General features: G+C 37.0%; 1 protein-coding gene across 2 annotated transcripts in view; it reads right to left on the bottom strand.

Annotated features, from left to right (window-relative positions):
- Positions 1-25,395, bottom strand: part of Rspo2 (R-spondin 2) — a 131,066-nt gene that overhangs the window by 103,717 nt on the left and 1,954 nt on the right. The window lies entirely within an intron of this gene.

Raw genomic sequence — 25,395 nt, 5'->3', positions numbered from 1 at the left:
GCCCTCCAGGATATTGATGGTTAAAATTAAACTGTGTAATATAAAACACAGTTACATTTGAAATCTTGCCTTCCTACTTGCCATCTTTATTCGTGGAAGTGAAGAATCCCTGTTTTCCAGGTCCACTTAAGTGAACACTCAAATGAAAGACTTCTCACCTGGGAGAGACAAAAAGCCCAGGTAGGTGTACTTAATGCTAACGGACCCACCTTTGTTCCAGACAGCGCACAAGATGGCAGTTGCGGCTGGAGGAAGGCTGGCCCACACATGTTCCACAGAATACGGAAACCATTTGTTAATGAGCAACCATCATTTAGGCCCAGGGCCTTATGAAAAGAAAACGTTTATACACTTGCAGAACAGCGTAATAAGATTTCACAAATGCAAAGATAAAATATGCTATCATTTATCTTGGATTATAATATCTTGGATTTGATTGCCTTGTGAAACGTCCAAATCAAGAACAATTACAGATTTTTCTCACACCACATACACCATGAAACACTTAACAAGTACTTTGACTATTCAAAAGATTAGAAAGGAAGAAAATTGTCTATTCAGTGGTAGACAAAATCATTATGATGTGAACATGATATGATGTAAAAGGGAAAATAAAGAGAACTAAGATTAGCAATGAAAATGGTCACTGGTTTTTTTTTTTTTTTTTTTTTTAACCATTTGCTTTGAGAAGGAAAATCTTATATTTGTTTGGGTAAACTTTTCTTCTGGGTTAATATTGGAAGACTTGAGACAAAACTATCACTTGCAAAACATTTCCCTAAGTAAGAGCACAGATATACTAGGGGTCTAAACATGCATGTTTCAAGTTCATAATTGAAATCTTACTTAATACCTTGACATGGTTCTGCCAAATTATCCATAGAAAAGAATTTAAATATTTATCCTATGAACTCCCTCCCCCAACATTTATTAATCTAAAGAAATAAAGTTACACATTTAGTTACAGGGACAAAATTCTACCTATGCAGCAGATATAATTGGGGGGCGAGGTGGGAACCTTAGTCATTTCCAAGGGCAATAGTTGATTAAGTATCTTGAGAGGTGAAAATAGGAAAAGTTAAAAAGGGGAAAACAAAGATGAGGATCAGAAGCTACCTTGAGTCTAAAGCAGGCACTAGCACCCGAGTCATGGGAGTTTAGCAGGACCTGGCAGCCAGAGTCATTTCCTTGGGAGAGGTCATCCCTTAGAAGCAGCATTAGCAATTGAGATTATTTTTATCACCTTCCTGCTCTTCAGTATTACTTAATATAACTTATAGGCATTAGCCAGGATATGAAGTATTACTAATGAATGTGAAATTTAATCATGTACTAGAAACATTATTCAAAACTTTCAATCTTATTATAAATATTTAAATTGCAATTTTTAATTCTATTTATGTCAGAGGCCAGGCCAAGTGTATTAAAGGGAACTCTGGGATATATGTGACCTCACATTTTGCCAGTAGAAGTAATATTTTCTTATAATGATAAAGAATTGGCATATTTCACCATACATGGTCTACAACACACCTCAGGAACATTTCTAAGTATTTTTTTAATAGAAAAATTAAAGTTGTATGTAGAAATACTCCAAAATACTCTTGAAAAGTTGCTGGGCATTGGTTCTGGAGAATAACTATGTAAAGACAGACAGCAGGTATCTTTTAAAAAGTAACTGATCTGCTATGTCTACAATATTCCTTCAAGGAAATGGGAAAAGTTAAATGACTGATACAAAAAAAAAATTATTCTTTAAAGACTATGAGCTGCTGTGCAGTAGTGCACTCCTATAATCCCTGTGACTTAGAAGGCTGAGAAGCTGAGGCAGGAGTGTAAGTTGCATGCCAACCTCAGCAACTTAGTGAAAACCTGTCTTAAAATAAAAAGTTTAAAAGGCTGGGGATGTAGCTTAGTGATTGTCTCTGGATTCAATCTCCAGTGCCTCAAAAAATAAAATTAAAGATTACCTGTGTACAAGGGATCTGCTTCTGTGTATTGATTTTGCAGAAAGTTTGATTGTTAAAACTATTTTGTCCTTACGTGTTAGGTAGGAATGAGCACTTCTTAGGAAGAGCTATCAATCCTCCCAACTACTATAAGGAGGTAGGTTCCATTAACATGCATTTAACAGATGGGGACACTAAGGCCTACAGAGGTTGAGCAACTTGAAGACACACAACTTCAACCTACAGTGGTGCCTGTGAAGCACACTGTCCATCATATAGTTCTTATCAACTTGAGCAAAAAAAAAAAAAAAAAAAAAAAAAAAAAAAAAAAAAAATCATGAGGGACTTTAAAAAGCAAATTCCAGGAATACTGGGGAGGGGAACAGAGCTGACCTGTCCACGTTTACTCACCTTCCCCCATTTGCTATTGCACAATAGCATGACAGCTGCAACTAGAAATACCAAAGTCACAAAGTAATAATGAAATTATGAAAAATCTATTCATGTTAGGAAAACCCATGTTTAAAAATGAACTTTCTTGAAGTTCCACAGCTTAAAATATTTCATCTACCTGTGATCTTGGCTTTCCAAAATAACACATTCTCTAGAGTTACACATAGCTTTACTATCCCTTTAAAAGCCTAACATTTAGGAAGAACACAAAAAACCCTTTCCATGCTATTTTTTCTTTTTACCCCAAAATGGGAATTACAAAATTAAAAAAAAAAATTCTCTCATATACATAATTCCATAATCTGTGGGAAAACAAAACAAAATACCATAAGGTTCACTATTCTATTTCTTCTATTTCTCCAATACAGTTAGTCAGCATTGAGAAACCTTCAGTACCCTCCACATCACTGTGTTTCCAAGTTATTTCTTTATATCTGTTGCACTTCCAAGTAGAATTGCCACAGCCCCAGAAAAAGTTTTCCAATGCAAACAAGATGCATTTTACTTGTAAATATTTAATTGCTGGAATACTAGCTATAAATTTTGGGCTTGAGATATATATCAAGGATAATACTTGTTTTAAAAAGTTTATCCAAGAGTAAAATTCTTTTGGATAATTCATTATTTCTTTCATGGGGCATACTAAATATCTTCAAATTCCCCTGTTTAAAAAAATGAGTTCTGTTTTCATATATAATATATTTATATAAAATACATAGATAGTACATATGGATCTATGTAGTATATATAGATTGTTAAAATAGATATGGCAAGACATTAATATTTTTATTCTAGGCTGTGTTTATTTTACTACTCCTTCTGTTTCTGATTATTTTGAGTTTAATCAAAATTAAAAGTGAAAGAGTATTTTTAAAGTAATAAAAGGAGGCAAGGTGGCATTAATGAAATTCTGTTTAGAATGAACAAAGCAAAATAATAAGTTGTGAGTGTGAATAAATGAAACAGCCTTCAGGAAAAAACCATTGCCACTACCTGGTAGATGTTGAACAGGCCCCGAAATCTGATGTACCTGGCGATCTGTCCCCATCTCACCACCCTCCTCTGCACTGAGTGGTGGAGTGGGAGGGAGCCAAACGATACCATCTATGAGATCAGAGAGAACAAGTTATACTACTGACAGCTCCAAGGGCAGAACAGTCCTCTGGGAGGGAGAATGCTGCTCAGTTGCTTTTTCCTGGATTCCCTTTTACTGACTTGAGCCTTCAGATTCTTCCTTGGGAGAATAATTACTGTGATGGCTACAGCAACAGACCACAGGTGAATCCCAAAGTGAAGACCCTATTACACCACAAAAATCAGGATGTGAGCAAGAGTTGAACAATACTGCTAGGCTTAAGGCAAGGGGCAAAAATCATGCCTCATTCCCTCTGCATCTCTAACTCCAGCAACACAACTGATGAAGAAAAATTGGAATGTTAAGGGAGAAAATGAAAACTCATCTCAATGTTACAACAGAACGTCCATTACTATAAAATAATCTAGTCAGTGTGCTGCTGGCAGTCACCACATTGAGAAAAAACATAGCAAAGGTAGTTGAAAGGTAGGAAATCAAGACGTCAAATTTGGTGCAGTTAAGGTTTGGGGTTGTGCAGCCCCATCGACGGAAAAAGTCAGGGGTGCTGCAAAGAAATTTAATTTTTCTTTGAGCTGGCTGCTTCCTACAGTGAAAAGGAGATGTGGTACTAATAATGAATGTAAAATGAATTAAAAGAAATATTTAAAACACTATTTCCTAAAAGCCTCATCAATAAAAATAGTAAGACTTGAAGAAATGCATGAATGACTTGAGAACAGGGTAGAAGACTCAGGGTCTCGTCTTGCACACACACACACAATTAGTTTGTAGCAGAGCTGGTGACGGATTGCTTGTGAGGACTAACTTAGGAAAGATGTTACATTACCAGTGACTTTAGAATACAAATGTGAATAAAGGGTTCAGAGCTTCTAAAAGTGTATTGTGAAAAGTGAGTTCACAAACATGCCAGGCTAGAACTTTAAATCACTTTTTTGTGTTCCCAGCTTTCTATATGATCCAGCTTTAGGTAAATAGATTTATTTTGCTGTAAGAATGAGTCATATTAGAACTACTCTACCAGCTGAAAAAGCTGAAAGTTTCCTTTTAATATTACTTATCATAGCATTTTTACTTTCTAAAAAAAAATACATGTAAATCTATATTTTAACATGTACACAGCTTAGTTTGGTGTAAGTTACCAAAGAGCAAGGATAGAAATGCCCAAAGAAAACACTTGAATAAACAAATGTAAGCTTACTTAACCCTGGTCGTGTGTGTGAGTTGGTGACTGCCTTTGGTGACAGTTAAGTAGAAATTCCAAGTTAAGAGGCAGGAGTGTCCTGGGTCGAAGTCCCAGCTGGGCATCACCTCAATGTGACTTTGGTCTTTGAACCTTTCAGGGTCTCACACTCTAAGAATGAATCTGAGTATGGGGTTTAATAGTATGTGTATCTTTTACACTACCTCCCTATCTTTCCTCTCCATTTGCTGGGATGGTATTCAAAACTGCTTTGTCCAAATGTTCTACTTGTCCATTCAAGACGAGCAACATTTTGCAGCAACATTTGGTATCTCAATGTGTCTATATTTTCTATTCCTTACTGGAAGCAACCAATTGAAAACGAAGAGCTCCTTCCTTTGAGGAAGCCTACCTGACGTGTGGCACCAACTTCCAACAGGGTAGATTCCTTAGTATTGTGATCAACTAAGATTAATCAAACTAACTCTTCTCCAGTTCATTCCTACATATTTTAGAAGTACCTTGGTGGCTCACAGGAAATAGAATAAAAATTTTTTTTAAAGATTCTACTTCAGGAAACCTATCCAAACCATGAATGGAGAATTTATCAGAGACTTGGTATGGAAAGCAAATGTGAGCCAGGAAACACCCACAAGAAGCAAGCAGAAAATTCATCTAACAGCAGGGCACAATCACTGCACACCTGCCCCGTGCCAGGCACTGTTCCATTAGATGACATGTGCCTCTATATGGTTGTCATGGCCAAGTCACAAGATAGGAAATGAGCATTCCAATTCATGAAGAGGAAAACTGAGGCACAGAACAAAGAAATCCAATCAACACCACACAGTAATAGAGACAAGAAAGAATTTTAATCAGTGCAAGAAATTGGACCAAATGAAGACTAGAGATACAAGTTTTATCCTTAGAAGGGCTCTTGGGACTTTTTAGATCAAACTTTTTACTTTAAATAGGCAGAATATCTGGTCAAAAAAAGTGAATTTAAGTTCTATTTCTCACACACACACACACACACACACACACACACACACAATTAGTTTGTAGCAGAGCTGGTGACGGATTGCTTGTGAGGACTAACTTAGGAAAGATGTTACATTACCAGTGACTTTAGAATACAAATGTGAATAAAGGGTTCAGAGCTTCTAATGATTCTAGGTCTTAACAGGGGTGCTGGCCCTGTCTTTATTGATCCTGTAATCATAAAACCTTGGCTACCTCCTGCCACCACAGTCCTGCCCCACCTGACCTGCAGGGCAAACTTCAAGGTGGGAAGGTGCCCACTGCTAGCAGCAGCATGTTCCAAGACCCAACCACAGACCACCTGCAAACCTCATTTACAGAGATCACACTTGCCTCTTACTCGTGCTCCTCCACACCCAGAATTCCCAAGTTAAAAATCAGTTCCCTTTAAAAAAAAAAAAAAAAAAAAAAAGAACAGCTGGATACAATGGCACATACCATAATCCCAGTGACTCGGGAGACTGAGACCAGAAGATGGTAAGTTCAAGTCCAGCCTCTGCAACTTACCAAATTTAAAAATAATACTAAAGGTGAGGGTGTAGATTAGTGGTATAGCACCCCTGGGTTCAATCCCCAGTATCCAAAAATAAATAAAATGAATAAAAAATACTTAGTACTGACAAAATCTTTCCCATTGACAGTACAGTGCCAAACAATCTCCTCTCCTTAGAGCTCATAGACATTTCCAGAAGGAATGCCACCAGGTCCTAACCCCAAACAAATGCTTCTACCACCAGGAAAGCAAAATGACCCACTGAACCTTGAACACTGAGGAATTTCACTATATAAGTCATAAAAGCAGATATTACTTCTATTATAAGAATTTAAAAATTCTTTAACACTTTAGAAAATCTTGGTCATAATCAGTGAAAAAAAATAAAGGGGGATTTTCAATATTTTCGGGTTATAGGCATATAACTATAAAAATGATTTGACATAGCTTAATATGTGAGCTTTGACTAAATTGTATACTTCTGGTGTGAAATTACTGTGATGTGCCATTGGAACATGTTTTCAAAATATCTGTGGCTGAGAAATTTAAGAACCACTTTATAAACAGTGACTGCCTTAAGCTTACGAGTTAGCTCAAGCTTGCAGCATCATGAAATCTCTTCCTAGAACATTATCCCACAATATTTCTTCCCCTCTGAACTCAGAAGATATTTCATAATCTATATCGTTTTGCAATTTTGTCTGAAATTTTATATATTGGTATTGTATTTACATTCTTCATTATTTGTTTAAAAAAATTTCTGGACACCCACAAAAGGATAAACTCCATACTGAGCAATACAACATGAACGAAGCTACCTCCTTTTGGAGTTTATATTCCATAAACCTTGGTGGAGTGAGATAAGGGGACCTATATTAGTTAGGACAAGCAATGCTAGCTTCTGAGACAAACAAGTCTCAATGTCTTTCTTGCTCATGCAGGGTCCATTACAAATAATGTAGCAGAGAGACTTTCAGAGTCATTCAAGGATCTACACACACTTCACCTTGTGGTCCTGTCATCTTCCAGGGTCTCAAAGAAAGGGTTCATTCCTCTCTACCAAGTTGATACACAAAGAAGAGCAAAAGACACCCCCATAGGAGGTTTACTGGGCCAAGCTCAAGTAATAAATATACCATTTCTATTCACATTTCACTAGCCAAAATTCAATTGTATAACTCTGAGGGAGGCTCGGAAACACTGTCTAGCTGTATGTCTAAGAGGCAAAAGAAAGATTGTTAAATGCACGGTGTTCTCTCATAGGAAGAGAGATGGGAAAAAAATGAAAAACACTCAAGAATAGAGTGTTAGAAAAAATAACCAGTAGACAGAGCAGAGCAGAGATGCAAGTAAAGGGATATAAGTGAAGCTCCTAGCATATAAAATTCAAGGAGGTGATCTCTCTCAGGTGTGAGCAAGTGCACACCTTCCATTTTGTACCCTAAGCCCCTCTTGCCTCTCCATAGTCCTGGTCCCAATAGTTTGCTATGGAAAATAGAAAGGAAAAAATGTGCTGCATTAGATACTTTTCCAGTATTGGGGACAGGAAATGTCACAAGAAGGATAGAGAACACTTTTCAGACAGGGTACACAAAACATGCAAAGGTCCTGAGACAGAAATACGTTTAGAGTGTTTGAGAAATAGAACATGCCAGCAGGATTAAGATAAAAAAAAAAAATGGAGAGTTGGAGAGGCAGGCAGGAGTCAGATCACACTGAATCTTCCAGGCTGGGCAAGGAGTTTGGAATTTACTTGAACTCTAACAGAAATCTATAGAAGCACTTAAGTGGCGTACTTAAGTGCAAAAGTGCCAATTTTTTAGAATGGATCACAGGAAGATACTCTGAAGGCTACTGAAGTGGTTAGGGAGGGACGTGGTCAAGTGAGGTCTACAAAATGGCAGCAGATTTAAAAGGAATTCAAAATATACTGGAGAGGGGATGTAGAAAGAATAAGTTTTACCAAGAAAGCAGGTAATAAGATTGAGGCAATTGAGTAGATAGTCATGTTATTTGGAGTCAGGAAAAAAAAAAAAAAAATGGGAGAGAATGTCAAGTCTCTTAAATTATTTAAATAGTGATTTCCTTGGGGATAATGGAGTGACTTCTTTTTATTCTCAACAGAAATGCTTCAATAAAATGTTTTTAAAAAAAGAGGAAAAGTTCTAAGACTCAAGGCAATATGTCTATCATCTCCTACCTACTGAATTAGGATCAGTCAGTACATATTCTAGAAAACATGAGGCAGTAAGATCAAGAGCTTCATGTTTCCATCTTGTTGGTTAAGAACATGGAAGAAGTGGGATGCCTTGATGAAACTCTAGCTCTACCCTACTAGCTCTGTGACCTGGGGCAAACCATCCATTCTCTTGTGCTTTTGAGTCTTCATCTCTAAAATGGGGAGAAATAGAAGGTCTTTCACAAAGTAATTTGAGGATTCAATAATATGTAGCCTGAAGAACTATTCTATGCTTGAGGAACCTGCTGGATAGCTCAGTGGTAAAGTGCTTGCCTAGCATGCCCAAGGTCCTGGGTTTGAACCCCAGCTCCACTGGGAAAAAAGAAAAACCTGCAAGACTGCTACATATTAAGTGCTCAATAAATAAAATGACTCCTGTATACTGTTATATCTAGTTCTGTCAATGATTCCTAAGGAAAAAAAAATGGTGAGAGAGGAAGGGAACAGGGATGGGAATAGGAAAGGCAGTAGAAAGAATCAGACATAACTTTCCTACATTCATATGAATACACCACCAGTATAACTCGACATCATGTTCAACCACAAGAATGAGATCCTAATTAGAATAGGTTATACTCCATGTATGTGTAATATGTAAAAATGCACTCTACCTATCTAAAAATAATTTTAAAAATCTAAAAATTGTGAAAAATGATGCATAAGAATTGCAGCAGCATTTTAAATATCAAACTTTTTAATGATACCAAAACATTTAACTGCCCAATAAGGAAATGGATTTTAAAATTTTTATGGTGAATAATTTATGATGTAGATATATCATTAAAATAGTTAAGAATACATGGCTATGATATATAAAGTTCTTAAATTTTAAAATTATGTAGACAGGTAAAATAACATCTGAAATGATAAAAGCCAAAATGTGTTAACAGGAATTGAAATTAAATGGAAGGACTATTGGTAGTTTTATTTTCTTCATGGTATTGTTTTCTATTTTTCAAAGTTTCAACAATGAATAAGTTTGGGGTTTATATTCAATTTTAAAACTAATGAGTGGCTTTTAAAAACATTCTTACATAAACAAAGTTTTACCATTTGCTTCCAAGGCAAAAGACTGAAATGTCTCAACAACGTGCAGGGCTTATTACAAAGACAACTTTCAAAACACACATGGAAAAAAAAAAAAAGTATAGAGGACATGACCTATTAGCCCTGATTAGTATATGAAGCTTATTTGCATAGTAACTTAAAAACACTACACACATTGAACTACACTCATTCTTTCGTTACTAAAAGAAGCTATGTACATTCCTAGTTCTATTTCCTAACTTGCCAAATAACCAGTTTCTTCAGTTCACAGTAGTTTTTGCTTTACTAAAAATCACCATGAAGGCAGTTTACAAGTATTGAATTTCTGCAGGGTTGTACTTCTCCTGCAATGGGGTTTGTATATTCAAATCATTCACTAAATGTTTTATATTCATGTTTATGTTCAAAATTGCCAAAAAGCTCTTTAAATTTCCAAATAGATTTTTGTGTCTATCTTTGGATAATAAAATTATTAAATGTAGATATTATAGGCATATTTCTATGGGTCGCACAAATTTCGTGCCAATGTTAACTTGATTGGTAGCAATAAGCTAAGTTCTTAAGTGAATAAAAAGATTTCTGTAATTAGAAAGAGCCAGCTGCAGCTAAAAAGCAACAAGAATGTTAATTTAAAAAAAAAAAAAACTTTGTCATTTAACCACTAAAGACATGAAATCTCTAGACCTTTTGTGTCTGCAAGTTGAAGACTGCACAGCAGAAAATGAGCCATTGATGGACTCCAAGAGCAATTTCTAAGTGGCCAGCTGCCATTCAGGTCAAGTTTTGAGGAAACTTTAATCCTTCTCAGGTGACATTACTTGTATCCTACAACATCCAGTTGATCTCCTCAAATATTTTCCTTCCTCTCCTTCCTAAGCCTTCCAGGGGGTGTTTAAGTAGTACAAAGTACTGTTTTTCCACCCAGTGAGCCTCAGATTACACCAGGCTGAGGCCACTGTATGTTCCCATCGTGGCTTCTCTGAAAACTATTAACAGAAAACATTATCAGAAGATGGTCAATAGAACTCAGGTTTTCTGAAGGTTTCTATTTCACTCCTATTAGCAGAAGCCAAAAAGTCATCCTACCACCGCTGTTTCAATAAGCAGAGACTGTAGGAGAACTTTACCTCCTTCGCTTGACAGGCAATGAATCAACACAACCAAAGCTTTTGATTCTCCTGCAGTGAAGTTGACCCATTGTCTAACTTCACACATACCCACTACTTACTCTGGAAAATTGCAGTTAAAGAATTAATTTTATTGCCTATCTTTCCTATAAGAACTGGTTAAAAGTAAAAACATCTATGGTTGAAAAGGAACAGGTTTTCAGTAGAACTTCAGCTAATAAATTTAGAAGGAATGAGAGGAGAAAAGTTCCACTGTTGTGCAACCCCTGAAGAAACTATGATTCAGATAAAGATCATCACAGAAAAAACCAGCAGATGAAAGGTCAATGGGTACTCTACAATGAGGAGATCAAGTTGGTAGCACATGACCCCACTGGTTCGTCTTAGCAACACTGAGAATGGCACAAGGCATTGTGTACTTCCTGATGTGATGCAATATGAAGCACAGAGTATCATCTGGGAAGTGTTCTAGCCATAACAGTTGAACCTGGACCTCATTCAACCTTCCAGGAGAACTTGTAGTTGGCAGAAAATATGGAAGATAGAGAACAAGTTAAATGAGCCCTACAAAGGAGCAAATGGAAAAATCCCCAATGTTAGACATTCTGCAGAGCCTTGACTCACTTTTTTCAGTAAGTCATGACAAAAAAAGGGGTAAGAAAGAAGTATTGCTCTAAAATCTAGGGATCTAGAGGGACATCCCACTGAGTGTAATGAGTAGGTATGTTTTAAATGCTGGTTCACACATACAAACTGCATAGAGACATTTTTTAAGAAAATTGGGGAAATCCATTATGTACAGGTTATTAATAGCTATTATTAATTATGATTGTTAGGTACATTATTATATTAATATTAATTATTATGTTATTAATAATTATGTTAGGTACATTAGTGACATTGTGATTTGGTAAGAAAACATCCATGTAAGAAATGAATTCAAAAATATGTAGCATAAAATGAAATATCTAGGAATTGCTTTATAACATTTCAACACATTTAAAAAAAAAAAAAAAAAAGTATGGCCAAATCTCAGTATTTGCTCAATTGGCATGATAGGTCTATGGGAACCAAATTCCTCCTAAAGAGCAAGAAATAAAATCAAGAATAAATAATGGGATGGCACCAAACTAACAAGCTTCTTCACAACAAAGAAAACAAGAATGTGAAGAGAGCCTACAGAATGGGAGGAAATCTTTACCACCTGCACCTCAGAAACAGCATTAATCTCCAGGATATATAAAGAACTCAAAAAAAAAAAAAGTAAAAAAAAAAAAAAACAATGTGTCAAAAATGCATTCTACTGTCATGTATAACAAATTAGAACAAATAAAAAATTAAAAAATAACCAAATCAATAAACAGGCAGTGGAACTGAATAGACACTTCACAGAAGAAATACGATTGTTCAAATATATGAAAAAATGTTCAACATCTCTAGCAATTAGAGAAATTAAAATTACACTGAGATTCCATCTCACTCCATTTAGAATGACAATTATCAAGAATACAAGTAACAATAAATGTTGGTGAGGATGTAGGAAAAAGGTACACTCATACATTGCTGGTGGGACTGCAAATTGGTGCCACCACTCCAGAAAGCAGTATGGAAATTCCTCAGAAAACTTGGAATAGAATCACCATTTGACCCAGTTATCCCACTCCTCAGCATACAACCAAAGGACTTCAAATCAGCATACTACAGTGATGCAAATCAATGTTTATAGCAGCCCAATTCACAATAGCTAAGTTATGGCATCCTTTGATAGATGAATGGATAAAGAATGTGGTACACATACACAATGGAATATTATTCAGCCATGTAAAAGAATGAAATTATGGCATTTGCCAGTAAATGGATAGAACTGGAGACAATCATGCTAAGTAAAATAAGCCAATCCCCCCCCCCAAAAAAAAAAAAAAAAGGCTGACTGTGATGTACCTTGCAGAAATAGAGCAAGCAATTATGAAATTCATCTGGAAGAATAAAAAACCTAGAATAGCTAAAGCAATCCTCAGTAGCAAGAGCGAAGCAGGGGGTATTGCAATACCAGATCTTCAACTCTACTACAAAGCAATAGTAACAAAAACGGCATGGTATTGGTACCAAAATAGACAGGTAGATCAATGGTACAGAATAGAGGACATGGACACAAACCCAAATAAATACAATTTTCTCATACTAGACAAAGGTTCCAACAATATGCAATGGAGAAAAGATAGCCTCTTCAACAAATGGTGCTGGGAAAACTGGAAAACCATATGCAATAGAATGAAATTAAACCCCTATCTCTCACCCTACACAAAACTCAACTCAAAATGGATCAAGGACCTCGGAATCAGACCAGAGACCCTGCATCTTATAGAAGAAAAAGTAGGTCCAAATCTTCAACTTGTTGGCTCAGGATCAGATTTCCTTAACAGGACTCCCATAGCACAAGAAATAAAAGCAAGAATCAACAACTGGGATAGATTCAAACTTAAAAGCTTTCTCTCAGCAAAGGAAACTATCAACAATGTGAAGAGAGAGCCTACAGAGTGGGAGAAAATCTTTGCCAATCATACTTCAGATAGAGCACTAATCTCCAGAATCTATAAAGATCTCAAAAACTCAACACCAAGACTACAAATAACCCAATCGACAAATGGTCTAAGGAAATGAACAGACACTTCACAGAAGAAGAACTACAAACAATCAACAAACATATGGAAAAATGTTCAACATCCCTAGTAATAAGGGAAATGCAAATCAAAACTACCCTAAGATTTCATCTCACCCCAATTAGAATGGCGATTATCAAGAATACAAGCAACAATAGGTGTTGGCGAGGATGTGGTGAAAAAGGAACACTCATACATTGCTGGTGGGGTTGGAAATTAGTGCAGCCACTCTGGAAAGCAGTGTGGAGATTCCTCAGAAAGCTTGGAATAGAAACACCATTTGACCCAGCTATCCCACTCCTTGGCCTATACCCAAAGGACTTAAAATCAGCATACTACAGAGATACAGCCACATCAATGTTCATTGCTGCTCAATTCACCATAGCCAGATTGTGGAACCAACCTAGATGTCCTTCAATTGATGAATGGATAAAGAAACTGTGGCATATTTATACAATGGAATATTACTCCGCAATGAAGAATGATAAAATTATGGCATTTGTAGGCAAATGGTCGAAATTGGAGAATATCATGCTAAGTGAGATAAGCCAATCTCAAAAAACTAAAGGACGAATGATCTCGCTGATAAGCGGATGAGGACATATAATGGGGGGTGGGAGGGGCTAGCATTAGGTTTAGGGTTAGGTTTAGAGTTAGGCTAAGGAGAGCGGCAAGAATGAAGGAAAGAAGGACTGTGTAGAGGGAAAAGAGGGGTGGGAGGGGTGGGGGGAGGGGAAAAATAAAATAAACATCATTACCCTATGTAAATGTAAAAAAATAAAAAAATAAAAATAAAAAAAAACAAAGGCTGACTGTTCAGATATGCAGACGCTAACATACATTAAAGTGGAGGGGGAGGAAGAAGAGTTCACTGGATTAAACAAAGGGGAATGAAGGGAAAGGGGATGGGAATAGGAAAGAAAAATAAACATCTGGTTTATGGCATTTTGTTAGAGCAGCACTAGGAATTTATTACAGTATTACTACTGTAATAGATATTAAAATATCTAGATAATAGATAATATCACAATATACAATGCACTTTTGAAAGTAATGAACATAAGACTGGTGTGGCTGGAGGCCTTCATCTGCTCTACTCTTGAATCTAGGTAAATATTTCTCTTAATACAGTCAATTCTTTTTGCAACTATATCACATAATTTCAGATTGAGTTAAAAAAAAAAAAAAAAAGTAAATGAAAAGCCTTCAACTCCAACATTGTATTCTTCCATAGTTGGTTCTTTAATCTTAAAAAAGAGTAATCTCTACACATTTCTAGTTAGGGTTTCATCAGTAAATTCATCCCGTTATTCCCAGCCACTGGGATCTTTTTTGTAAGCCAACAATTTAAATGTCCTGTTCAACTTCATATTACACAGAAGTGTGACTGGTGTATCATCCGTCTGCAACCAAATCATTAAGAAAACATTGTTCCAGGGCTAGGGTCAGTAGCACAGTGGTAGAGCCCTTGCTTAGCATGTGTCAGGCACTGTGTTCGATTCTCAGCACTGCATATAAATATAAAGATCCATTGACAACTAAAAAAAAATTAAAAAAGAACATTCCTCCAAGCAAGACTGAAGACAGGAACCTCTACTACACCAGATGATTCCCGTACAGAGGGCATCAATCATTACCCACCACTCTGTCAAATACAATCCAAGTGATATAAATGATAAACCAACATCTTTCTTCTTCATCCAATAGCAATTTTAAGCCCTTTATGCTTTCATATGTTACAGTTACTAACGAACTGTCAAATACTTTACAGTCTAGCAACCTCATTAAAGAAAGCAAAATATCTGTATGCCATAAGCCACATTGATTATAGTTGTACTGAAATATCAGACTTGCTTATAATGGAACAGACTACAAATTGACATCATGGTCATGTAAGAATGGAGAAATAAACCTTCTTTCCTCTTTTAGGAACTCGGATCAAATTTCAGTGTCTACAGTACTTTTTGCAGAAGTTTACAATGATGATGCAGAGGCATGGGATCCAGAATCTAAAGAAGCGATTTTGTTTAGTATCCTCCACTTAGGAAGGCAAGGGTCTCATAATCTGAGTTCAAATAATTGTCAGTAAGAATTTATATGTAAGCAGCTATCAGATGCCATGTGCTTTATAGATGCTCATACTGTGGTTCGTACAGTGTACAACGTGCTTAGGGTCCTTCACTCAGTACAGTCACCTGCTTTACCACACTTGAGAGGCTCTCCACTCTTGAAAAGTGTCCGTTTCCAAAGCCAGAGTTAAGGCAACAAGACAGATCTCTTCCACTAATGGTTAGTTTTCAAAATAGAAATTTGAATCTTCCTTTCTAGGAAACACCTTCTAAAGTAGAAATGATCACATCCTTTTTTTCACATGATAGGCTTCAAGTCTTAGAATCTTGTCCCTGCTCTTTTTTCCTTTCCCCGAGACCAGCCTTTACCATTTCTTCAAATCTTTCTAAATTTAACAAAACTTGAGTGCTTCATGTACAGAAGACTTCCAAATCTTTAGAACAGTAATTATTCTCTTGAAACACTTTCAACGTCGTGTTGAGATCACACATGGTGCTGCAAAGAACTAGTTATCTTTATTTCTACAAAGGGAAGAAGTAAATTGTACTAAATTCATGGTTCTGGATAATCAATCTTCAAGGGTAATTTTCAAACTCTAGATCAATTTCCAGGATAATTCAAGGAAGATTTTTTAAAAATTGTGAGAATCAAATCAACCATAATATGATTTCTTGGCCACCAGAAGTGGTAAAAAAGGCTTACCCAATCCAACAAATTAGCCTCAGCCCACTAAGAGTGCTTCTGAGAACCACCACTGTCCACTTAGACCCCAGTGGTTTTTCAAATCACAGTCTCCCGACCCTAACAAGGCTCCTCTACCATACTCGGCCAGGGGAAGGAGGGTGGCCACATAATAGCTAACATCAGTAGAAAAAAGGCTGTGGGTAGAATAGCTCTAGTTTCTCTGAAAGAATTAGAAGGCGTCCAGATCCATGGATAAACAGAAATTTTTCATGTAGTTTTCTCATTCCAATTCACCCAACCTACAGCTGTTCCCCAGCACTTCCTCATATCTACTAAGAGTGCAGAATACTTAAGAATCCCCAAATATATTAAATAAATCTGACCCTTAAGCACACATACATGGGTTCTAAAACATCAAGAAGGAAATGCGCCCCCCCCCATTTTTTTTTTAATAGTGTTCTTCCACATATAAGAACTACCCACAGGAAATGACAAGTCAGAGAAGAAGACTGCCTTCCTATTTAGGTATAGAAACCTGGGCATCCCAGGAGCAATTGTTCCTAATAAACCGGACCATCAAGCATCTCTCCCTCAGGGCAGAGACTTCAAAAACCATCTATGGGAGTGGAGTAGCTGAAAATAGTTACCCCAAAGAGTTCTATTTGGGAGGGTAGACATAGGATGTCTTTTGGTCAAGGGATATTAACTCCACTATGATTCAATGAAACATCATGAAGACAGCAGATTGGATTTGCCATCTGAACCAGTGGGTCAAAGTAAATCTTCAAAGTCTTACAGAGTCGGGGAGGGGAGAAGAGTGATTAACTAAATGGGCAAGTTAGTGATGGCGTAGCGCACATCCTGCAACGTTAAAAATCCAACTTCTGAGTACCACAAAAGGCCACTGGACCACAGCATGAGAAGGAAATAACAATGAGGTACCAGAGCATTTCTAAACTCCAAGTCAGACGTTATTACACAAGGGGGCGGGGGAGTAAATCATTTTTGCCAAAACTAGAGTTTTTCAAATAAGATCAGACAATTTTCACCATTCTTTAAGGACTATAATATGAAAGATCCATGGAAAGGGATCTGTCCTTAAATATCAAAGAACTTGGCAAATAATTTTCCAGTTGGGCATATTTGGTAACGTGTGGAAACGTTTGGGCAACTCCAAACTGTTAATTGTTTACATTTTTAGGCATACACTTAATGGAAAATATTTTAAAACCTTATGTTTTTCAAAGTGGGTGTAGATGCTGGAATCTACCTGCAGACTAATACAATCTCCAGCTTTAATATCTACCTTGCCGGTATTAAATCTGGTTAAGTTTGCCTTTTGGTGAAGTCTTGTCAAAAGCAGATTAGGAACCAATCCAAAAATGCTCAGGAAGACCAAAAGCTCTTTTGATTTGTCCCCTTCCTCCTCTGCAATGACATCACTATGATCACAGTTTCAATGGAGGTAGCAGAGCTGGTTTGCCACCCCAAGCAAGGGGCCAAAGCAAAGTACAAATCCTGCAGCCCCCGCAGAGAACAACACAGGAGGGAAAGAAGGCAAAGTGTGCCCTCTGTTGGTCCCTGCATTTTAACTGCTGAGGTGGTTGGTTGGCAAGTTGTACCAAGCACCAAAACGAGGGACTAACTCCATTATGGAACAAAACTTCTAAAATACATTGACATAAGAGCAAGGATCTAGCAAAAATCCACCGACCAGAAGAGAGCCAAGCCCTGGTTCTGACCACTCTGTGAAGTGGCAGTGTGATGCATCAAGTCACAAGGCCAGCTCTGTAAGACATCAGCTGAACACTTCCAACAGCTGTTGTTAGCTCTACAGTAACTGTTCTGCTTATGAGATAAAACTTTTCATATGACACGATTTTTAACAATGCCCCTCATATGCATATTTATGTTGTACTTTTATGAAGTCTTTTTAGGGGGCTGGAGAATTTAACAACTATTGTCTTTGAGGAAGAGACTGGCTGAGTATTTTCTGAAATAAATCTTGAGACACTACTTCTAACATGGCCTCATATTGCTAAGCACACACCTGGCAAATGACTGAAAAACCTGCAAAGAAAACAAGTTTTTAGGAAGCAAAATCTATGCCAATTTGAAGCAGCTGCTTGGCATCATGCTACTTCAGCAAGTCTACCTGCTATTTCATTAACCAACGTTTCTTAACCTGTTGAAGGAAGGAGAGGAGCCCTGAGCCACTTTGAGACACTAGGGAAAGATCCAGATCTCCCCCAAAAAAGCAGAAAATCTTTTGCTGTTAGTTTCAGGAGATTTATTAAAACCCTGACTCTACCTCTGAACTCCCAAATTAAGAACTGCTCAAAAGAGATGTACTGAGCAGGAAAACTTCCATTTTATATGTGTTCTCTTTTCACTGGTGGTGAAAATTGAAAGGTTTTTCTCCAAACAACTAGAGAAAATCTACCTTTAATTACTTTCTCCATATTTTAGAGTAAAAATAGGAACATTTAAAAGCTTTTCTCTGACCTTTATTCATTATTTTGACTGTATTGGTATACATGTAGACACCTAAAATACAGTACACACCCCTATAAATACACAAGTAGAAACACATGCATAAGTGCATGTATACACACATATACTTCCTCTGGCTCTTAAAGTACCAGAGATAAACGAGGTTCCTGTAATTTGTATACAAGAATGATAAAAATGTTTACTGTAAAATGATGCAAATTTTTACTAAAACATATTTATGGTCCTATCCCTCAATTACTTCACTCCTCAGTCTTCAATTTTTTTTAATATCAGCTACTTTATGAGCTATAGGAAGTTCTAAGAATCAAAATCTGTGGTCTGAAGAACTTTTAAATGGATTCAAAGGTGACTTTTCTTTTGAAGATATTTATATTGAAAGTATATTGTACACAGAAAAAGTCAGTGAATTTAGAAAGTTGGATTCTAGTTCTCTCTTCCACTTAACTGTTAGTTTTAAAATCAGGCCTCAACTTCGTAAACAGCTCACCTTCCTTTCAAGTCCAACAGGCTCTGCCTCCTTCCCAAAGGCAGTGAAATTCCAGTGTTCTGAAAGACACTGAACAACGAAGTAGAAGAACTTGTCCTAATATACATGCTGTGTCACTTAGAGGTGTGTCCTCATAACTGTTGTACACTAAAGTCATAAATGTAAGAATAAAGACTAAATTTATTTTGCAGTAACTTAACCATATAAATATAAATGCCTTCAAGAAGGCAAATACCATTTTCTTTTAATTTCCCCTGAAGGATTTTTTATTCATATGGGCAAAGTGCTTGGGGGTGCCAAGTCCCTTGTTGTTCCTTTCTCTAGAAACAGTGTGTTTAAAAATATAGTTATCCTTCTCCCAGACATTTCACTAATGTACCCTAAATCACTAGCCACTTAGGAACTGTCGTTCAAACAGCCAACAGGATGTCAATACACAAACAGGTATTAGAATACTCTGTGCAATTCTGAAATTATCAGAAGAGACTTCAGAATGAGAGTTGAGCTAGGGATGCTTTTAGACTTCAACGTTTTTATTCTTCTTTAAATGATACAAGGAACAGTAAATAGTGAGATTGCACCTAGTATTTAAATATTCAAACTTCAACTATGTACAAAGGTCAAATTTGAAAAAAAACCACGTTTCTCATTAAGTCAAAATTATTTTAAGAGCAAACCACAAAACTGCCTATTCAATGACTTTTTGTTCAACTATGACTTGTGCAGGAAGTACCCTACTAGGTCTAGTTTGAGGAGTGCAATGAAGAACATGCCATTGTTTTACCACAGAGAAGCTAAAGATCTGATGAGACAGACATTCATGAAAATCAGAATAAAGAGGAAAATAAGAGTCCCTTAAGATTAGCACAAGAAGCTAAGGAACTATGAGGGAATGATTGATGTGGTTTTAGAAAGATAGGTAGGCAATTCCAGGGGGGCTTCCTGGAGATGGTGACATTTTAGCTGGGCACTAAAACATGCTTGGCCATACAAAATGAAATAACTTGGTACAGTGTAAGTGGACAGTACCTTCAGGGTTGCAAAAGGTTCAGAATAGGCTATGATCAGATGGTGGGAACATTGACAGCCACATGAAAGAGGCTGGTGCTCACTTGTAGTCAACCTGGAGTCCTAGAAGCTTGGGGTTTACCAGCAGTAAAGTAATTGGATGCTTTTGGTGGTTGAGAACAATGTCATGTGGCAGCAATGGTAACAGATGCAGTGAGGACGCAATGGATACGGGGAGAGGAGGAGCCTGTGAGGACTGAGCTAGGAAAGACCTTTGGGAATGGAAAAGAGGGGATGGATATAAATACTGCTCTAATCTGGTATAGTTTAAGCTACAATGAACTGATTTTAAAAAGAAAGAAAGAAAAGAACGCCAAAGAAAAGTAAAATACTGCAGGGAGACTTCCAACCTTGATACATGGAAACTTCATGAGTAGAAATAGGGAAGACGACAGAGGTACACAGTTGAGAGAAGCCATGAGGACATGAGTTGTCAAATTTGAGCATGAAGCATCTATTTATAGAGCAGCAGTTGGGAAATCAGTATAACCTGAAGCTTAAAAAATGTTGAGGCTATTGTGGAAGACCCTGCATAGAAGAACAGGGATGGGGTTTTGTTTTTGTTTTTTAAGAAATCCAAGAAAAGGAATACAAGGTGAAATATCACTCAGAACCTACTCTGAATGAGGACCACAGCAAAGCGATGGACAGCAAACAGTGTGTGTCACCAGCCAAAAGGAAGAGACTTTCCTGGTAAAGCTGTGGTAAATCATCTCCAGGGGAACCAGCAACAGAGGACTCTGTGTATGGAACATGAATGACCATGTCACAAATGTCGTGCCTTCTGCTCCATTCTGCTGTGAACCTAAAACTGCTCACAAAAAAAAGTCTATATAATAATTTTTTGAAAAAGAAAATCATTTCAGGAAAAGACTGGAGGTAGAAGCCAGAGTGTAATAGACTGAAGAAGAATTAATTAGGATTATCAAGCAAGAGAAGGTAAGCACAGGAGTGAAGAAAAGGGGACAAGATGGCAGGCAGGGCAAAGAGGCAGGGAGTCAAAAATGCTAGGTTAGGGGGACAGTGGGGTTTTGGAAAAGAGGTCCTGGCGAAGAGAACAGGTGGGAGGCAGGTCTTGGAAAGAGGCACAGCAGTCACCCTTCTGTCTCATTCCTTCCCCCAACCATCCTGCATCCTAAGAGAACAAATCCAAATGGAAGGATGGGAAACATGGGTGAAAAATGCTGTTTAGTTCTGAAAACCCAAACCTCCATCATCATCCCATCCCACCCATGCCCTCTACACACCCTCAAACACACAAGTAAACATATGTATATATGTGTACATATACATACACATACATATGTATATGCATATACATATGTATCTTCCCAATTATATACAATTGCATATGTGCTTTAGTCTTAACACTTCCATATCTATTCCAGCTGAAAACATAATAATTTGTGAACATGGACAGACCACATTTGCTATAGAGGAAAAGTAATGAACCTCATGACACCTTGAAAAATATAAAAATTCAAAACCTTATATTCATCCAAAGCTTATCGTTTCCTTTTAGCAAAGTGATTCTCAAACATTACATTGAAAAATCTGTCTGTCATCTATTTCCTGGACTTGGGATGGATAAGAGTACCTATATCCAGGGGGTGGAAGGATTGTACAAAGGCAGTCAGTTGGAAGTAGTAAAAAGTAGCTCCATAATCCATAAACTGGCCAGTTTCTGGATAAATGAAAAGGAAGTTTTGCAGTAAGGAATTAGAAGTGTCATTTCCAACTTGTGATTGTTGCAAATATTGGATTCTCTTCAGCCTTGATTTTAAGAGCAGATAAAGTAAGCCAGAATTAAATGGAGGCTAGGAAAACATCACCTATTCTGAATCACTTCCAAATTTCAGTGGCAAAATAAGATGTTGGTTTGAGCACAGCAACTTCCTGACCTCCCTGTATTGGTAAGACGCTGGCCAGAAAAACTGATGCAATTATGCTGGAAGCAAAGGCAGTCAATTAAAAAAAAAAAAAGAAAAGAAAAAGGAAAAAGAACATGTTTATGTTGCAAAATTAAACATCACATCAGCTTTTCTGAAATACTCTGGAACTCAGAAAAGTAAGCATGCATGCAAAATGTATTTTAAAGCTTTTCCATTTAAGTGTAAGTTAATATGTTCCATGTGCCACTTTATATTTTGAAATAGGAGAAATAAACTATTAAAAAGTACTTGTAAAAAACAAATATCTCCAAATCTCTTCATTAACTTTTTAAAAAGACAAACAAATTAATTCAGCCCTATATGGTTTAATAGAAAGCATTTATCTTTCCACCCCAACCTCATTCACCAGAAACACACCACACTTTATGGTAAACACTTCATTATCATGTAAGAAGTCAAATGTGATTTTTTGGAAATGAGATGTTATAGAGGAAGGAGAAACTGAAGCTTCACTCAGTATATAAAAGACTACTGAAATCAACCCCTACCATACCATGCCATGTCCCCTGCCATCAGGCCACCAGAAACACCAGCTGTATGTCTTAAAGCCTTGCTGCTTTCAAAGAGTTTTATCAAGAAGTTTGCATCAAGTTCCTGGTTAAAATATAGGAGGGATATAATATTAAGTCATCATATTATGTCAAAAACTTCTAAGGGATCGTAATCAAGTTGTGATTTGTCTATCCGCTTTCAGTAATTCAGCCTAAAATGTAGCTTACAATCATTCCAAAAAATATAATAAAATAACACCATTTACCATACAAATAAATCATAAGAGGTCCATAAGACAGATATAGACAGTAGGGGGTTAGCAGTAGCTGATAATGACTGTGCACTGAAGTGGGATAAAAGGACAATGGAATTTAACACTGTTACCATGTAGACAAAACATGAGTTGTCAATCAGATTTCCAAAATGTTATGTGTCTTTCTTCTACAAAGATATTCATTCTGAGTATTGATTTTGTGCCTAACATAGAAAAATAAAAGCAAAAGTATTCCAGTTGGGTCCCATTCGTGACTATCAAATGCATTTTTTTATTTTGTTTCAAATATGGAGAAGAAAATGCAAAAGGTAATTAGCAGTGCTGTTCATGGTCTCCCCCATACAAAATTTTGCCCAAAAGTATAGAAGGTCTACATTCTATTTTCTCAATCTTCTGGCTATATTTTGAAATAAAACATAGAGTTAAATGATACATTTGCTCTCTATCCCAGACTGGATGCAATTGATTTTAACTGACTAAATTATCTGATCTCTGCCAAGAATTTTATTTCATTAAGAAAATGATATTATGGAGCATCTGAGATCATAGAGCAGACTAAACATAATGCCAAAGGAGTTCTGAGAATGCTCCACAGTGAAGGTTTGATTATTTGCAGATGGAATATGAAAAAAGAAAAAAATAAATAAAAAGGAGAGATCCCAGGGGAAGCCTAACCAATCCTGGTACCACTGCCGCCTACATGGGAACACAAGCCAAGAAAACAACTGATCTTCTAAGCTACAACACCTTTTACTAAAAGTAGTAATCACTTTTCTTCCTAGAAAGTAATATTTAACTGCCACTATACAAAACAAAGGGGAAAAGGGAAATGTTGGCACCACAATAAACTCTAGCATGTCAACTGTCACTGCTGACATGATTTGGCTAGTAGTCAGGCATTCACCAAGAAACTAATTTAAATCAATCTCCTTTGGGAAAGCCAATTGTTTGGTATGCACAACAATTGGTGTAGGATCAATCAGTGGACATGAGATCAATTAAAACCAGCTTAAGTTTGTGAAGAGGGGCAATTCACACAACTTGAGTTAGATCTCTATTCATTTCAATACCCTCACAATGCAGTCCTTAAGCTTCCTTGCAAAGCAGAAAAGCTACTATCACCCTGCACTGTCTAGCCAGCCCTTTAAGTAGTTCCACTTTTAATTAAAAACACAGTACACCCTTTGTTGGCACAGATAGTGTGGTCACTTTTAAGGACCGCAGTTATTTTAGCCAGAAACTTGGGATTTGGAGAAGGACATCTGTTGGAGGGGAAAAAAAAAAGATTAAAAAAAAAAAGCGACATACTTTGATAGAATTTTTTTGCCTTTTCTTTTACAACCTTATTAATTTACATGTACTTGAAAGCATTCAAATTTTATGCAATGGAAAGGTCATTTTGGCCACAGTTACTATTGCACACTTTGGAACCGGGTTTCTGAATGTCAAAGTTTGGGGAAGCGGATAGTAGATGTTACAGGAGATTTTGCCAAGGCAAGCTTTGAAGGAAATGGGTTCTGCCACAGGCAGAACTTTACAGATGGCCCTGTAGAGAAACGTGCAGTATCACTTCTGGCCGCAGGAGTGCTGTAATGTCATTCTCCAACGAACAGCACCAACGGCATCGCTGCAATAAGTTCTACTCAAACAATGTGCTGGATTCTTCTCCACTCAACACAATGGGACAGGCGGGGTGGACCAGAAAGTGATCACTAAATAGTAAGGCATCTAGTAAACCAGAATTTGTCCAAGGGTTTTCGATATTTCTATATTTTGCAAATCTTAAGCACTTTACTTTTTCAACTAAATAGGCTGCAGCTTCAGCTTTTAAAGGAAGAAAAAAAAAACTCTCTAAACAATTTTGACTGCTGTATAATCAATTTCAGCTTTGTCAATACCTCAAAAGAAAACACTGGGGCATGGAAGGACATGGAGAGGAGCTTTTCAATGACATATCAGTATCAAACTCTCATGACCGGTAGGAAGAAATTTCTCCCTTGTATTTTTAGATGGGGCAATTTCTTAAAATAAGCATTTTCTAAAATCAGAAATGAAAGGTGTGAGGGCAGGTGTGTGTATCCTTAATATCCACAGATACATATCACCAATAGAAATTAATGGCTGCGAAAGTGCCACGCCAGTCCTAGCCAGCTCTGCCCTGGAGTGGGTCAACTTCTAGCTCTCCCTATGGTGAGAACAGCTTAATGACATCCTTAAGAAAAAGTCATCAAATAATACTTGAAACGGGCTCTCCAAAAATCTAGATGTAGAGCCACAGGTTGTACAAAATGAGTTATAAACAAATCACATCACAGGTCGAAAGGTTTACATCATGGGCGTGAGGTGCCGGAATCAAGATCTATACACCTCTTGACAAATTCTAACTGCGCAAGTCTCAACTGCTGGATGGAGACAAATAGATTTTTCTCACCAGGTAGGTAGCCTGCAAAGGGCTCCTGCGCACATTCCCTGAGCCGGTAATTCAAGGGATATGTGGCGTGGTTCATGTTCAATTCCCCCGAGAGGACTTAATTGTGCCTAACTGCACATACTCTAAAATGCAGTTGTA

The sequence above is a fragment of the Sciurus carolinensis genome, chromosome 1, assembly GCF_902686445.1.
Source record: "Sciurus carolinensis chromosome 1, mSciCar1.2, whole genome shotgun sequence".
NCBI lineage: Eukaryota > Metazoa > Chordata > Mammalia > Rodentia > Sciuridae > Sciurus > Sciurus carolinensis.
Note: the sequence above shows the minus strand (reverse complement) of the source record. Positions and strands in the feature narration are given on the sequence as shown.